This window comes from Podarcis gaigeae (assembly GCF_964106915.1).
Source record: "Podarcis gaigeae genome assembly, chromosome: 6".
In the NCBI taxonomy this organism is placed as follows: domain Eukaryota; kingdom Metazoa; phylum Chordata; class Lepidosauria; order Squamata; family Lacertidae; genus Podarcis; species Podarcis gaigeae.
The window spans coordinates 32,391,769-32,409,493 of NC_139682.1; the positions used below are offsets into that span (position 1 = coordinate 32,391,769).

General features: G+C 42.4%; 1 protein-coding gene across 1 annotated transcript in view; it reads right to left on the bottom strand.

Annotated features, from left to right (window-relative positions):
• The window catches only part of LGR6 (leucine rich repeat containing G protein-coupled receptor 6), a 148,098-nt gene that overhangs the window by 84,494 nt on the left and 45,879 nt on the right, over window positions 1–17,725 (bottom strand). The gene's annotated exons all lie outside the window — the stretch shown is intronic.

A 17,725-nucleotide genomic window follows, 5' to 3' on the forward strand; every position in this document is an offset into this window, starting at 1 on the left:
CACTGAAACAAGCCCACACTGAGGTAACAAGCGAATCCAGGTAGGGAATGTAGCTCTTCTGTGGATTGGCTGGGGTTACCAGCATGGTTTTTCTGTTGTTTACTTTGTCTAGGTGCTTTAAGTTCCACATCCACGTCATCTGCCAGTTTCTTGCAATTCTCTATTACTGTTCTAAAGGGTTTCTTGCTACTTTCCCTGTGTTGTTCCATTATTCCCAGCAAATCATGTATATGTGCCTTCATTTCCATTACATCTAACAGATTGCATAGCTTAGGTGACGGGCTATAGTGTCCAAGAAGATTTGCTTATGATCATAAGACAATAAAACTGATGTCAAGTGATGTGCTAGACACTTGTTCTATGACAAGAAGATCTACTGTTTCAATTTTAAAAAGCTATTTCAGTAATGTTGAAACAAATAAATATACAGTGGTACCTCAGGTTAGGTACTTAATTCATTCCGGAGGTCCGTTCTTAACCTGAAGCATCACTTTAGCTAATGTGGCCTCCTGCTGCCGCCACGCCGCCGGACCCCAATTTCTGTTCTTATCCTGAAGCAAAGTTCTTAACTTGAAGCACTATTTCTGGGTTAGCAGAGGGTGTAACCTGAAGCGTATGTAAGCTGAAGCGTATGTAACCCGAGGTACCACTGTACAAAGTTTATCCACACTTACCTTTCCTCCACGCTTTCCAGGAGCGGTCTGCGCTTTAAAGCTCCCTGTCTAATCACTTTTTGTTTTTGTTTCTTGCTTTTGAGCTTTCTTCATGAAAACCTGCTCTTTACCACTGAATCGGAGCAAATGACAATCCACAGAAAACCCAAATTGCTGTTTGTTGTGCTTCAGCTTTAAAGAGGGGGTTTTCATGGAGAAAGCTCTGGGGCGAAAAAAAGGAACACTTGTACATGGAACTTTAAAGTGCAGACCTGTGCCTGGAAAGGTAAGTATGGATAAGCCCTAAATCTCTTCTTCTGTATTGATCACCCCACATCCCATTGGCACCAGAGGTGTGAAAGTGGAGAAAAAAAACAAGCACACATCAGCTGGACTGAGTTAAACAAAACTCACTTTATGGCTCAAATCTCTGCAAGTGCTCAGACTTAGCCTTTAATGGCATTTCACAATATTTGGGAATCTTTTAAATGTCTTTCTGCTGTTTTATAGATGTTTCATTTCAGCTTTTATGTGATGGCCTTAATTTCCTTATCTGCTGCTTTTATGATCTTGAATTATGTTTTTGGGCAGCTGTTTTGTTTTTTTGTCATATTTTAGCTTTATTGTAAGCCAACTTGGGGTCTTTGGCAAGAAGATGAGATATAAATACCGCAACTCAAACAAACAAGCAAGAAATCTTCCTCAGAAAATATAATTTAGCCATTGCCCATCACTATTGCTGAAAACCATTTCTTCAAGTTTCCAATACATAGATACCTTCTTGTCCATGAACTGGAGTTTTAATTTACTTTAAAAAAGGGGGGGGGAATGGAACACAGTGCTTTTCTGCAAGCATACCTGGTTAAAAAAATATCTGATGCTGCATGTGGAAGTGGGGGTGATGAGAAACTTAAAACAAATTTCAGATATATTGTAGTCATCATATCTAAGGATTATGGTGCAGCCAGGCATGTAGTTTTGTTTGCTATCAGACGAAAACTGTAAGATGAAAATTCACTGAGAATAATTGTATTTTAAAAGGAAACAATTTTCCAACACTGAAGAAGATGGGTATAGAATAATGGCTGAAGAAGTTTGGTCCACATTGATCTTGTCAAAAGCTTATGCCTCTTTTTACTTGTTAATTGTTTTTTAAAAATACTAACAGTAGCAGCAGCAGCAGCAGCAGCAGCAGCAACAACAACAACAACTGATACCTCTTTAATGAGGCAACTGCTGTTGTAAACAAACAGTGGAAGAACATAAGGTTTGGAGGGCTGAACCACCACCTCATGTGAGCATCAGCAGTAAAGGTAAAGGGACCCCTGACCGTTAAGTCCAGTCGTGGACGACTCTGGGGCCGCGGCGCTCATCTCGCTTTACTGGCCGAGGGAGCTGGCGTTTGTCCGCAGACAGCTTCCGGGTCATGTGGCCAGCATGACTAAGCCACTTCTGGCGAACCAGAGCAGCACACGGAAATGCCTTTTACCTTCCCGCCAGAGCGGTACCTATTTATCTACTTGCACTTGACTTGCTTTCAAACTGTTAGGTTGGCAGGAGCTGGGACCAAGCAATGGGAGCTCACCCTGTTGTGGGGATTCGAACCACCAACCTTCTGATCAGCAGGCCCTAGGCTCTGTGGTTTAGACAACATTTGGCGACCATACTGAACTTGGGGAGTCCCACGCCTATCAGTTTGGAAGTGAAATAGGGCCACTCAAAAATAAGATAGTGGTTTCTTCATAGTCAGGAGGTGCGCCCCCCCCACAGTGCTTCTGTGCCCACATCAAGCTCCTCGCCGCATCAACCTCCCCACTGCCTCCCCCTCTGTTACCGGCAGCTACCTCTGCATTGGAAAGCCAGGTAAACAGCAACAACCAACACAGCTCTGCCCCACCAGCCGCTACAGATTACTTTGTAAATTAAAAGATTACTTTTACAAAAACTGAAAACAGCATTCCAATACAGGCTTATGTTCAGTGACTTCCAGGACTGACTGAATTTGAGCCATGAAATGTTAAGATATCCCTTGAAAAAAAGAATAATTAAAGATGGTGGGTGAAACTGGCCTTCTTGAGCCACTAATGTCTTTAGTTTACATTAACTCTCATCCTCATGTTGTGCATAGAGACTTCAAGAGAGAGGAAAGGATAAAAGATGTCTCTTTTCCTTCACCCTCTCCACCCTCCAGGGCCCCCAAACAACAGTTCAAGGCTCCTGTTCTTTGCTTATTTGTTTTGTTTGTTTGTTTGTTTTGTATATTTCTTTCAGTTAAACACTGTCCAGGGTGGTTCACAATTAAATACAAAAAAATAAGGGAAGGGAAGTGAGGGAGGGTTTGTGAGGGATATACACCAGGGACACACTCAAAATGCAACATTTTGTTAAATTAGTACTTTTTAAAGTGTAAGAGTACTATTAAAATACCAACAGAGGCCACAAAATACCAACAGAGTCCAGCTCGTCTAAGAGCTACATTATAGAGATCATGGCATATAAAGTATATAGGAAACAACATAAACATTTCATAAATGATGTTATATTACATGTTAGGGGCAGATTAAACAATGGAGCATTTTCATGTATATCCCTATTTCTATTTACGTTACAAACAAACTGGTTTAATAGTTTAACTGATCTGGTTCGGGCATATGTAAAGTAAACATTTCAGCCGACTTAATAGTTGGGGAACCCTGGGAACTGCATTTTAAGAGTCAAGGCAGGGATCTGTACAAGAGAATTCTCCGTATCCTCAGTAAAATACAATAGGAAGCCATGACAGAAAAACCTATATTGATTTTATATCAGTTCTGCCCTAAGTCACACTATGGCCTAAACACTTCTTGGTAATTGGAGGACAAGATATATTATTCACACACAATTCTAAATGGAAAACAAGTTTTTGCAGTTTTTAAAATATTGCCTCTGCAGCATCCCAGTATAAAGAATGAATGCTTTCAGTCAGCCTTACTCACTGTACTACTACCCTGCTAAAATGTCAACATTCTGGATGAAAGCCCCAAACAGTTTTCGCAGTCCTATGTAATGTTGGGCCTTGCTAAATTTAGAGACCTTAACTCACTTTCCTTACATTTCAGAAGCTTGCAAGAGAGCTTCTTATTCCTGTTAGCCCTAGGAATTCCCAACCTGAATACACTGGAAAATTAAGACAAAGTTCCTGGAAACTGAACCACATGTGATTCAGAGTCAGGCTTCATAACTCACCTGTCCCTCAAGGGGCTCCTTAATTCAAGCGCTTTGATGTCCCTCGCCTCTCATAAACAAACCTTTTTACCTCTGCTTTTAGTTAGCATCATTATTTTTTTTTCTTTTTTTGCCTAAAAGGCAAAAAGAAGTTACACCCCCCTCACATTAGTTTGCAAAGTCCACTGACAGTTTTCTACCTCAGCTGTTAAATCTAAGGACAACAGGAGCCTCAGGCTTACAAGCTTCTGAAGTCCACTTGCCACATCAGAGGCCAACATTTTATGTATACTTCTTGCCAAGCACCACACATACAGCTAAGCATGTGAAATGTAAAATACTAAGCAACACACTAAAACCATTTTCACACAAAACACTTAAAAAGCACCTTTGAACCGCTCCCCAAGTCGAGCGAAAGCTATTAATATGACACAGAAAAAGAGAAAAAAATTCTAGGTCAATGTACATTCTCCCCAACTTACTGTATTTTTTGCACCATAACACTCACTTTTTCCTTCCTAGAAAGTAAGGGGAAATGTCTGTGCGTGTTATGGAGGGAATGCCTACGGGTGGCATGCCTACGGATTTTCCTCCTCTAAAAACTACGTGCGTGTTATGGTCGGGTGCGTGAAATACGGTAATTATGTTACAAGCCTGTTTCATACCCTCCAACATTCCTCCGATGAAAACAGGGACGTTCCGTTCCACAATGATAATTATACTATCACACATCTTACTGGATTGTCCCAGTATTCTGGGCAGCTTCTAACATATATGAAAACATAATAAAACATTAAACATTAAAAAAATCATTCCATATACAGGATTGCCTCCGCGATTGGATAACTCCACACCCTCCAACATTTTTCCAGTGAAAATAGGAACATTCTAAGGAAAAGCGGGACATTCTGGGATTCAGTTAGAAACTGGGACAGCTTTAAATCAGGGACGTCCCTGGAAAATAGGGACATTTGGAAGGTCTGCTATTTATGCATCACATACAATAGTATCATATTACAGCATGAGGTAAAAGAGGAGACCTCTGTCCTGTCCCCACAGCAAGGAAGCAAGGGCCAGCTTTGGTCTTTCAAATTTCAGTGGTGCCCTCTGTGATGAGAAAATTCAGTGCCCCCCTGCCTTCTCCCCTCATGGCTGCTTCATTTCTGCTGGGTTTCCTCTCATCTTCTCCCCACCCACCACCCTGCTCTGCCTTCTCCTCTCAACACAGGTGGTGTGCCTCTAAAACACATCACATTGGGTTTGGTCCTCAATCCAATAGCTGAGAGGTGGCCTGCCAACTGTTTGTTTCATTCAGCTTTCATGCCTGAAATCTTCAGAGCCCTTGACCCTTGGAGAATTGTCTACTTCATTCTGGTCAGCTGTGGCTTTCATCAAACATTCAGGACTGAGTAGATTTTTTTTAAAGGGACAGGTGGGGGGGGAATGAGGGAGCTTTCTCTAAGAAGTAAGTGTACAGTGTGCAGAGTTCCTGGCATAGGAAGGAATGCACCTGAGCAGGTGTGGATCATACACTTGGCTAATCCTTTAATCCCAGTGAACCTACTGCAAGAGGTGTCTCATGAGCACCCTGAGACCAATAGCTGGGAACCACAGGAGGTTAGAGTCCTCTTGTGTTCAAATCCTGCTTGAGGGTTCCCACAGGCATCTGCTTGGCCAGTGTGAGAACTCAATGCTGGATTAGATTGGGCCATTGGCCTGATCCAGCAGGCTCTTCTTAAGTAACTACAATAGGGTCAGACCTCCAAAGACGACAGCAATTCCTTCTGCCGTTTCCTCCACTGCTCTTCAATGTTCATATTTCACTCTCATCTCCTTACTCTCTTATGCCACCTGCAAAGATTCTGTTGGAAACTAGACACCTGTTGACACCTGCCTTGACTGCTTTTGTACTCCTTTCCATTGAAAAACTGCTTTATACAGGTTATTGGTCTTAAAACAATGCGCATATATATATATACTTCAGTATATATATATATACTGAATACACCACAACAAAAGGAATTTTTTTAAAAAGTAAGTTCATCTTGCACTATGTAATGACAGTGTACTGTGGCTCTTTCAGTCAGAATCTAAAAATATTTGCTATTAGGAAATCTCCAAAATGCTGACCAGAGTTGCTTGTAGACTGTCACAACACCAGCATTTTATCATTTTAACAAGCAAACATCTAAGGTTTTATGAGACACCACTGAGTACAGAATACATTTTCTGACCTAGACCGTAGGCCAAAAGATTATGAGATTACCAATTTAAGGGTCACCCTCCACTGTGGCTGTTCAATGTTTTACCCTGAAATCTCAGCCCACTTAGCTCTCAAATAGTCCATGTCAGGCCATCTTTGGCAGATTGCACAAGATTTCAGTTTGCCTTGAGAGAAAAAGAAAAACCTTTTAAAAAAGAGAGGTTTTCTTTGGAGGTTCAAAGGCACCTTTTTGCTCTGGCCTAACCTCTTGAAATGGGATGCGGGTAGCACTGTAGGTTAAACCACAGAGCCTAGGATGTGCCGATCAGAAGGTCGGCGGTTCGAATCCCCGTGATGGGGTGAGCTCCCGTTGCTCAGTCCCTGCTCCTGCCAACCTAGCAGTTCGAAAGCACATCAAAGTGCAAGTAGATAAATAGGTACCGCTCTGGCGGGTAGGTAAACGGCATTTCCGTGCGCTGCTCTGGTTAGCCAGAAGCGGCTAAGTCATGCTGGCCACATGACCCGGAAGCTGTACGCCGGCTCCCTCGGCCAATAAAGCGAGATGAGTGCCGCAACCCCAGAGTCGGCCACGACTGGACCTAATGGTCAGGGGTCCCTTTACCTTTCCCTTAACCTCTTGAAAAGGTGTAAACATATGTGGTCAAATTAAGCATTAGCTGTTTCTACAACCACAGGGACATGCTGCAAATTCAACAAAGACCTCTTAGTTGGACCTAAATGAAATGAAGTTAAAATTCCACAATCAGCCCACCAGCTTTCAGCTGACACATATAGGCTAGAGTTTTCCATAAGGTTAAATCTGGATATGACTATGGATTGAAGTGAAGCTGAATTTGAGGTAGCTAACAGAGGCACTTAATGCTTATGTCACATTCCTATTTTGTGGTTGGGGTTCCATAGCATACTGGCAAATTCAGGTTGGGCAATTAAAGTGGATTTGGAGCCCTAGTGCAATAAACCTGTTTTCCCACCCACCCCAAAATTGACTTCTCCCATAAGGAATGTGACAGGGAAATGCATTGAAAAGTGCTTGATGCAACAAATCAAAATGAAGGCTCAATAAATAGCCAATGTCACATAACTTCCACGCAAGCTGTGCAAACAAATCAAGCTGAATGCTGTCACTGACCAAATCAGAATCCACAACATTATAAAGAAACTTTGTTTTTTCGTAAATACATTATCTTGCCATCTACCCTCTCTGGTTCTAACCATATCTGTGAGCTTCAATATGCACACTATGTCCGAAGATTTTAGTTATCCATTATCTCATGGACAGTGTTCATATTTTCTCATGAGAAATAATAATTCTGGCAGTGGTCAAGAGATGTTGTATTAATTCCATGTCCTGCATAAGTAAAGTTTCTTTAACATATCCAGATAGTAAAATTGTAAGATTTATGGGTGAAGCATAGCCTGCTATCACTTCACTTACCATTGCTTTATCTTCCTCAAATTTTAAAATTTATTTTAGGACACATCCAGAAAATTTGCCATATCCCAGCTCTTGCAGCTTCTTAGCTCCAACAAGTTTCCCTTGCTGTTCTGCATACTTAAGATGCTGAGGTGTTAGGTACCAATGGAACATAATGACACCATTTCGTCCATCTGACTAAGCTCAGTATGGTCTACAATCACCACTGATCTTCAAATGATAGGTTGGATCAGCTGCTGGGTCACAGCCTAATTTAATGTGAGACACAACAGAAGCACTACTACAATACAAATATATAAGAAAGAAAGAAAGAAGTTCCTAAATGCATGTTTGGGTTAAAGGTGAGTCCTGGATCTGAAAAGGTTTAAGACTACCAGTCTACATTGACAGGCAGCAGCTGTCTAGGTTTTATCTAATACATATATATCCCCACTTTCCTCCAAGAAGCTGAAGGCAGTTAATTATTAATATTATTAGCATTAATATTAGTATTAGTATTAGTATTAGTATTAGTATTAGTATTAGTATTAGTATTAGTATTAGTATTAGTATTAGCATTAGCATTATCCGACCTTCACCAGCAGGTCCCAGGGCAGGTTACAACAATTTAAAGTTCAGTATTAAAAACAGTTGAAGCAAATCACAACCATAGGGATAAGGTAGCTCCTAAAAGCACATCTCAGGCGTCAAAGGCCGGGGTAAAGAGGTGCATCTTCCTCATTTGCTGAAAACTAGACAGTGCAGATGCCAGGTGCGCCTCTCTGGGAGGGAATTCCACAACTTGGGGGCTGCCACAGAGACAGCTTCTCCCCCTTTCTAATTCTTCCCAAGAACACTGTGAGATAGGTTAGGCTGAGAAATACTGACTGGACCAAGGTTACCCAGTAGGCTTCATGCCTGAGCAGCAATTTGAACCCAGATACCCCAGGTCCTAGTCCAACACTCTAACCACTACACCACAACTCTCCCTGGAGATGCTGGGGATGGAACCTATGGCCTTCTGCATGCAGAGCTGGTGCTGAACCATGACCCTCCCCCTAAGCAATTCTGGTCTCTTAACACATTTACTGGTAGGATTATATATGGTTGGATAAATCTACCCAGTGGCATGAGATGCTTCCCATTGGGGGTTGTGGGCCTGGTGTTTTTTGTGCACACCACCAGCTTTCAATATCTGAATGACCTGTTGCCAGTATTAAGTGCCCAGTCATGAAGAGGAAGTAACTTAGCTAATTCTACTCAAGATTATACGCAGAGATGTCTGAAGACCATTGCCTCATAGAGCATTATGATCACCACTTAAATTTGACAATTAAAGCCACCTTCCTAGAGGAAGTTAATTTTTTATAAGCTATTTTGGGGTTGACTTTAGATGCTCATAAAAATTCTATAAAGATGGTGTCTTTCTTGTCAAATTTTATTTCTTACTGGCAGCGTTCTTAAAAATATAAATAAACATGGGAATAGCATTCATTCTCTGATTGTGAAGCTGGTCTCATAAATTCATTGTTCAAGATCTCCATCAGTTCAAGTCGGTGGAATCTTTGGCAACGCAGCAAGCTAGATGATCCTTACCATCTCCCTGATATCTCTAAGGGCTTGTTCACACTTCGTTTATTCTATGCCTAGAAAGCATGGGTTCAAACAGTTTTGCCTTTGCCCCACCACTTTCCCTGGGAAAACTTGCTTTTTACCACTGAATCAGAGCAAAATCAATCCATGGAAACGCTGAATAGCATTTGCTCCAATTCAGTAGTTAAGAGTGGGTTCCACACACACACAAACTCTGGGGAAAGCTGCAGGGCATGTGGAAATGTGGGTGAGTTCTAAGAATTCAAAGGTCCAGTACTTCATATGAAATGAGATTCATTTGCATTGCCAGGTATTAGGCGACTCAGCAGGAAAACCCTGTCTTTGGCTTCTGGTTTTGTTCTAGTTAATGACTATTGCTCTATCCATTCCAAAAGGGTTGATTCTCACACCAGAATTCCAAAGTGCAGAAGACAGAGCACAATGTCCTCTGCAGATGAATTAAGACCTCCATATTGTCAAAGGACACAAATAATAAAGTGAATAAAGGGGCACCCTTTTCAACTCTGAAGAAATCTAAGGGAAGCCCGCTAACTATTGCTCTCAGAGCCGTCTTTCCTATTGGGCTTACTGGCGTGTTGCGCCAGGGCGCTGGCCTCTCAGGGGCGCCCCAGCGAGTGGGGGAGCTGCGTGGCTTTGCTGGAGGTCTTCCCTTTCCCTGCACGCCCGCCAGCTGTGCCCCGTCAACCATATGGGCATGCAGCTTGCCTCCCAAGCCTCCGCGGGAGGAGAGCAATCCCTACAGAGGCTTAGGGTGGAAGCTGCGCCCTGCCAACTACAGTGGTACCTCGGGTTACATACACTTCAGGTTACAGACTCTGCTAACCCAGCCTCGGGTTAAGAACTTTGCTTCAGGATGAGAACAGAAATCATGTGGCGGCGGTATGGCAGCAGTGGGAGGCCCCATTAGCTAAAGTGGTGCTTCAGGTTAAGAACAGTTCCAGGTTAAGAACGGACCTCCGGAACGAATTAAGTACTTAACCAGAGGTACCACTGTATATGGCTGGCGGGCATGCAGCTTCCTTCCCAAGCCTCTGTGGGAGGACAGCGATCCCTGCAGAAGCTTGGGGAAAGGTTGACAACTCTGGGAAATGGGGAAGGGGGCACCTGAGGGATCTTTGCACCATGGCGCCGGATAGGCTTAAGACGGCCCTGATTGCTCTTAATCCAGGATCACACCTCTGATCCAATAAATAAACTCTACAAACAAACTGAACATAAATAATTAGGAAATTCCAATTATTTCCCCTTCTCTGCCCCCCATGCTCTGTTCTAGGTGTTCTCCCAACTACCCTGGAGCTGATTGGAGTGGGGGAGAAGAGTGGGGGAAAGCCCTCCTGAGCTAGCGGGACTTGTTGCGCTGGCTCCTGCTAGTGCAGCTATTTAATTGAATCCAGTCCCCATCTGGTCTGAAGTGGACCTTTCTCTTTTGATAACACATCTGCAATGAAGAGATCCTAAATCCAAGCTTTGTGTTCTATGGGAAGGACATGGAACTCCATGGAAAAACATCCTTAAGAGTGCATCCATGCCACAAATATAGCTCAGGTACTTTCAAATGCTCGGTTTTTCCTTTTATTCTTACCATATTTTGTGGCACATCACTGATAGAACTATGACTGTTTAGTAAAGTGCCGTGCCAAATTCAGAAATATCTAGTAAAATAAGATTTATTAACATCAAAAGTAAGAGAGCTAAAAGTAACATGTAATCACAAACCAATTCTACTCACTCCCCCAGGACTCCTCCCATTCCTTTATATAACAAGTCTCCATTCCCTCCCAAGTACCAGGTATATGTGTAAAAATGTAATGAACTGCCTTATATCTGTGTAACCACATAGATGCTTCAAAGATCCCTAAGAGTCTGTGGGCATGTCAGGTCTAGGATTGGGTGCAGATTTTGGCTTCCAAAGAACCCCAGAGGTCATTGAATAACCCACCCTGAACTCCAGGAAAGAAAAATGGAAGTGACACCTGTGTATAATTAGATCAGAAGTTTTTTTGGAAATTGATGTGGAAGTAAGGCCCCCCGGGAATATTTTGTATGAATTTGAAGAACTTTTAAAAACGAATATTCAAATGTTATTAAATTGCTAGAAGACTGAGCTGTATTTACCCTGGAGCTAATGATGCATGTTAGAGATTGCCCCCAAGTTTATATATTTTTTGGAGTATGATTCTTGAAAACATAAGGGAAATTACAGGTTGTGGTTCCAGCTGAACCCCGGTGGTATTATTCTGTTACGTGTGAGTTTTATTAGAGTTATTAAATTTTTTATTAATTTTTTGATGGCAGCTAGGATGGCCATAAACTACAAAGGGAAACCAAGAAATGTACCCACTTTAATGGAATTGATTTTAAAAGTATAACTTGTGGTATACATCATTAAAATAATTAATATTATACACTTTCTCCTCCCTAAATCCAAAGATTCCCTATGCTTTGAAAATCTGATCAGGAGAGCTACATGGACCAGATTTAAGGAGGAGAAAGGGTGGGACAGCAGTAGTTGGAGAACACTGCATGGACAAGGGCGAAACTAAAGGAAACATGAGGGGTTCACAGTCCACATTAAGCAGAGGTATGGATGCGTGCTTACTGCTTAGTGTTGTGTACACATTATACATCTGAAGAACACTTAAAACACATTGCTTTGCTCAAAGAATCCTAGGAGATGTAATTTCCCAGTGCCCTTAACAATAATTCCCATGAATCTTTGGGGGAAGTCATAGGAGCCAACTCCCAGGAGCTGAAGAGTCTTCACCCCTGCCCAATAAAATATATGAGGGGGCTGTGGCCCCCCAAAGTTGATGAGCATTGCTATTCAAATGGTGTGTGTTATGTACTGAAGTTCTCACCCTGGGCCAGCAGGGGGATACTGTAGATAGTTTTCACTCAGGTCCACATATGCAAATAGGGGATTGAAAGTGACGTTCAGTGATTGGATTGTTAGAGAAAATGGTTACAGTTGCGTTGTAATGGAGCTCTATATAAGCAGGCTGGCTGAAACCTTCAGTTCAGTTCTGTTCTGGCCTGTGAATAAACAAGAGCTGTTTGAAGAATTGCTGTGTCGTCTGATATATTCACCCACAACAAGCATGTCATGTGATCAGGGGAGCAGCTTACCTGGGCCCCCTCAATCTTTTATCCAAGTTGGCACCCCTGGGGGAAGTTATGTGCTATACATGTGTTTTAAATGTAAATTGTGTACGCACCCTCAGCCTGCGATCACCAGGAGCAGAGTATAAACCTCAGGCTTAAATATCTCTGTACACCCTGAACACCAACTTCTTCCATTTTTGTAAGTTGTAACGTACCAAGGCAGACAATGGCATTTCCCTCATTGTGACAGCAAAACCAGTTTACACCTGGCTCTTGTAGATAATAGGGCAACTTTCCTCAACTATTCCGTTTCGAGGAGCTCAAGAGATTAGGCTCTCCCTTGCCTCCTTGATACTTTCTGAAACTCCTGATAGGTATACAAAAGCAAATGGCCCATTCCACAAAATTCTGGCAGCGCCTTACCTCTGATCTCTTGCCAACTGCTTCGAGGTAGATTGGCAGGGAGCGGTCTGGTGAAATCAGAAGCAACCACAGCAAACACTGCCAGAGCCCACAGTACTGGGCAGGAATGGCATGTTACACAAGCAGCTACCACTGACCTCAAGTTTCATGCCTTCAGTACTCCAAGTAGGGTGTAAGGTGGCTGAAGGAAACAGCTTTCCTGGTCAAAAAAACTGATAGTTCTCAGCAGGTGATGCTTGAGCCTATCAGGCTTTGCTAATGTCACACATGAACTGATTGAATGGCCACAATACAACATGCCCCCAGAATCTTCTGCAATGTGTTAGGCTACCATGGCAGGCGTGCAGATGTTCCTTAGCCGATGAGTCAATGTAGAACACGTTATCTAAAGGCACAACTCTGAAAACCAGTGCCATAGGACATGCATTGCTGCAGGACATGCAATGTGGTTGCACAACTTCAGCTCCACTTTCCCAGGACGGATGATGCGTTTGAGCTTGGAAGGAAACTTAATGAAAATAGTAGCATGGCAGATTATTGGGGCTGTGTGATTGCATGCCACAAAGGATGCGTTGGAGCTGCATTTATTTTCTTTGTTGTTGTTCTTTAGTCGTTTAGTCGTGTCCATCTCTTCTTGACCCCATGGACCAGAGCACGCCAGGCACTCCTGTCTTCCACTGCCTCCTGCAGTTTGGTCAGACTCATGCTGGTAGCTTCAAGAACACTATACAACCATCTCGTCCTCTGTCGTCCCCTTCTCCTTGTGCCCTCCATCTTTCCCAACATCAGGGTCTTTTCCAGGGAGCCTTCTCTTCTCATGAGGTGGCCAAAGTATTGGACCCTCAGCTTCAGAATCTGTCCTTCCAGTGAGCACTCAGGGCTGATTTCCTTCAGAATGGATAGGTTTGATCTTCTTGCAGTCCATGGGACTCTCAAGAGTCTCTGAGGCCAAAATTGCTGCATGTTCTATCTATTTTCTTCTTTCCCAATTTAGGACTTGCTCAATGGCTGCTCCTGACATGGTCTGTAAGAGATGTCTTACCCTAAGTTGTTTGTGCTGATTAGTCAACATGGGGAGAGGTAGCCAAGTATTGCAAGAGGAAAAATGGCCAATGAACCAGACTTTAAACCAACAAACAAACTTTCAGGTGCATTATCTATTACCCTCTTGAAAATCTTTAGTCCTAGGAGTTTCTTTCTGGGTCCTAAATCTGCTCTAGAACATCCAGAGGCAATTTCAAAGCTTTTAGAAAGAAGTTTTGGTTTAATCAGGTCAGACTTTGGTTTTAAAAAATAGAATTTATTTGTTAAATTTAAATGGTCTCCGTTCAACAAATATATATATATATATATATATATATATATATATATATATTTGCTTTCGTAGATTTTCACGGGTACAGGAATGCAGGTTTTGGTGTCCTCGGGTGTCTTCCCGTGTAAAAGTTGGGGTGTCTAGGCGACGTTTCGACGAGGTCTCACTCGTCATCTTCAGGCTGGTGCTTTCGGCTTCTTGTTACTGGAACAGAGCGGGATCTCAATGTTTGAGTTCCTATAAATACTGTAGAGGGGGTGTGGTGTCTAGCCTCCAATGTTCTGGGCAGAGAGGAAGTTCCCAGGCTAGTGTGCCTTTTCTTCTTTTGTTCCTTAATTACTTGAGAGATACCTTGAGTGATTTCTTGAGTGATATCCTGAGTACCACTTAGGTGGGTCATTAGGTGTGGATTAGTTGCTAAAGTCTTTGTGTCTTGACCTCTTGAACTTTGTGAAGAGTTTTCCTGAGAAGATGGCTGTATTGCACTTAGTTGTGCTTTGGCTTGGCTTCGTGTATAGGGGCGAGCTGTGGTTTTGTGGCTTGTGTCAGCCAGATCTGTGTAGGGATTGCAGGGGGGTGCAGCATCCGGAGGTGCCACCATGGATTGGCTACTGGATGGTGTCAGTAATTCATCTGTGGAGAGGGTCTGGGTTTGGGTCTGGTGTGGTTGATTGGTGTTGGCGTTCTGTGTGCCTCTGGATCTGGTGTCAGTTTTTGTGGACACCAGATCCAGAGGCACACAGAACGCCAACACCAATCAACACACAGTTTTTGTGTGACACCAGATCCAGAGGCACACAGAACGCCAACACCAATCAACCACACCAGACCCAAACCCAGACCCTCTCCACAGATGAATTACTGACACCATCCAGTAGCCAATCCATGGTGGCACCTCCGGATGCTGCACCCCCCTGCAATCCCTACACAGATCTGGCTGACACAAGCCACAAAACCACAGCTCGCCCCTATACACGAAGCCAAGCCAAAGCACAACTAAGTGCAATACAGCCATCTTCTCAGGAAAACTCTTCACAAAGTTCAAGAGGTCAAGACACAAAGACTTTAGCAACTAATCCACACCTAATGACCCACCTAAGTGGTACTCAGGATATCACTCAAGAAATCACTCAAGGTATCTCTCAAGTAATTAAGGAACAAAAGAAGAAAAGGCACACTAGCCTGGGAACTTCCTCTCTGCCCAGAACATTGGAGGCTAGACACCACACCCCCTCTACAGTATTTATAGGAACTCAAACATTGAGATCCCGCTCTGTTCCAGTAACAAGAAGCCGAAAGCACCAGCCTGAAGATGACGAGTGAGACCTCGTCGAAACGTCGCCTAGACACCCCAACTTTTACACGGGAAGACACCCGAGGACACCAAAACCTGCATATATATATATATATATATATATATATATATATATATATACGAACAAACATGCAATACTTTAAAACAGAAAACAATAAAAAAAAACCTAGCATAATGTGTTTTAAAGTAATATTTGGGTAGGTGGAATTTTAGATTCACGTCACTCTTGTGATATACGACAGGTGGAGAAATAGTGACTCCCCAAAGCCACCAGTCAGCTAAATAGCTGAACGGCTTACAGTTGCCAGCTTTGGGCTCTTCTGCTCCGAGAAGGAAAGTGAAATTAACTGCATAGGAAATCTCCAGATTTAGATAGGAAAAGGCATGGGAAAACAGGAGGAAAATGCCAGATGGGGAGGAATTAATGGAGACACAAGGAGTTCACAATCCACATTAAGCTGAGGGATAGACAGGCCTTTTGTTTCTGTTGGGACTCCTCTGTCTTTAATAGCTACAGCAATGATGCAGGCAAACCTTTTCATATCAATGTCCCTATTTTCCAGGGACAGGCTCAGATATACAGAAGCCATCTCAGTTTCTGATTTGATCCTGGAATGTCCTTCTTTTCCTTAGGATATCCTTATTTTCAACAGAGAAATGTTAGACGGTATATGGTGTTACGTGACATTTAGACGGTATGGAGTTTAGAAGACATTTGAAGGCAGCCCTGTATAGGGACATTTTAAAATGTTTTATGTTTTTATATATGCTGGAAGTCACCCAGAGTGGCTGGGGCAACCCAGTTAGATGGGCATAATAAACATTATTATTATGAAATAGGATGTTCCTATTTTCATTAGAGAAATGTTGGAGGGTATGCAGTTCACCTCTATGCTATGTCAGGTTTCTTGGATGAAAGTTCAGAATACTGTACACATAAAAGAGGTATGGAGACCAATCCCTGGCAGGGAAAGAAGAATGCTCTTATTTTCAGGGATTTAAATTAAATCCTATTTCCCAACAGATAGCCACAATACCATATTGCCATTGGGTTTGTGTGTGTCCTTTCCATTTCAGAAATATATTGATCCTGACTTGTATGCATAAAAATCTATATACCAGTTTTAAATATCTGCAAAACCTGTTGTTGTTGTTTAGTCGTTTAGTCGTGTCCGACTCTTCGTGACCCCATGGACCAGAGAACGCCAGGCACCTCTGTCCTCCACTGCCTCCCGCAGTTTGGTCAAACTTATGCTGGTAACCTTGAAAACACTATCCAACCATCTCGTCCTCTGCCATCCCCTTCTCCTTGTGCCCTACTATGTGCCCTTCTCCTTGTGCAAAACCTACTATGGTATTTTCAAATCATATTTAAAAAATGTTATACTGCATTATTAAGCATTCAAGCATGCAGCATCGAGCAACTTTTTAAATAACAAGTGACTAGACTAGAAGGAAAACAACTTGTCCTGGATATCAAGATGAAAGTTCTACGTGTGTGTGTGTGTGTGTGTGTGTGTGTGTGTATCTATCTATCTATCTATCTATCTATCTATCTATCCATCATCTGTCTATCTCTCAGGTGGTTATGTGGAGAATCAAAGCCACAGTCTTACAAGAATATTAGAGTTGTCACTTTTTAATGCTAGGTCTACACAGGCTGAAAAACAGATATTAAGCTGGTGGTTTGATCCATCACTAACTCTATCCCACAAAAAATCTTACAACTGAATTTCTATGCATCACCCAGCCTGCTTGCTCATAGAACAGGAGCAGGAATGAAGGTGGCAACTTTGATCCAACCTTACTTTGCAAATCATTTAATGAATTTCTTAGTTTGGGGAGATTCACTCCAGTCAATGGATTTATGAACTGCCCTGAGATCTTCGGATGAAGGGTGGGATACAAATTTAATAAATGGTAATAATAAAACTCTGGATATTTTCAGAAGAGTTTAACTGATAACTACTGAGGGGAAAGAACATAATTTGTGAGGCTGGTTTGTGGTTATTTGACTGCTGTTTATTTATCTGTTTTGAGAATGTGCTCTTTAATCAGACTTCACTCAGTTTGCTGCACAGAGCGTCCCTTCCAAGTTAAATTCAACAAGGGCCAAAATATGCATCTCAGAGGAGTTGATCCCAAGGAATGTTGCCTAAACCAGGGCTCTGCTTGCCATGTTTTGGGCTGACAAAGCTTTTAAGAGAATGCATGGGGAATGACCCACGGATTTCAAGGAGGAATTCATTTTATTTTTTAAAGACCAAGACTAGGTGCACACATTGAATGGATGGCTTGCACATTCTTTGCACCAGAAGTATATACTCTCATGTATATGTAAAATAGACATGGAATACTTCATATACCTGACAGATCCCTTGCATATGAAAGGCGGCACACAGTCTTCCACAGCATATGATAAAGGCTAAAGAAGAATGTAGCACACAGATGCATCATAATC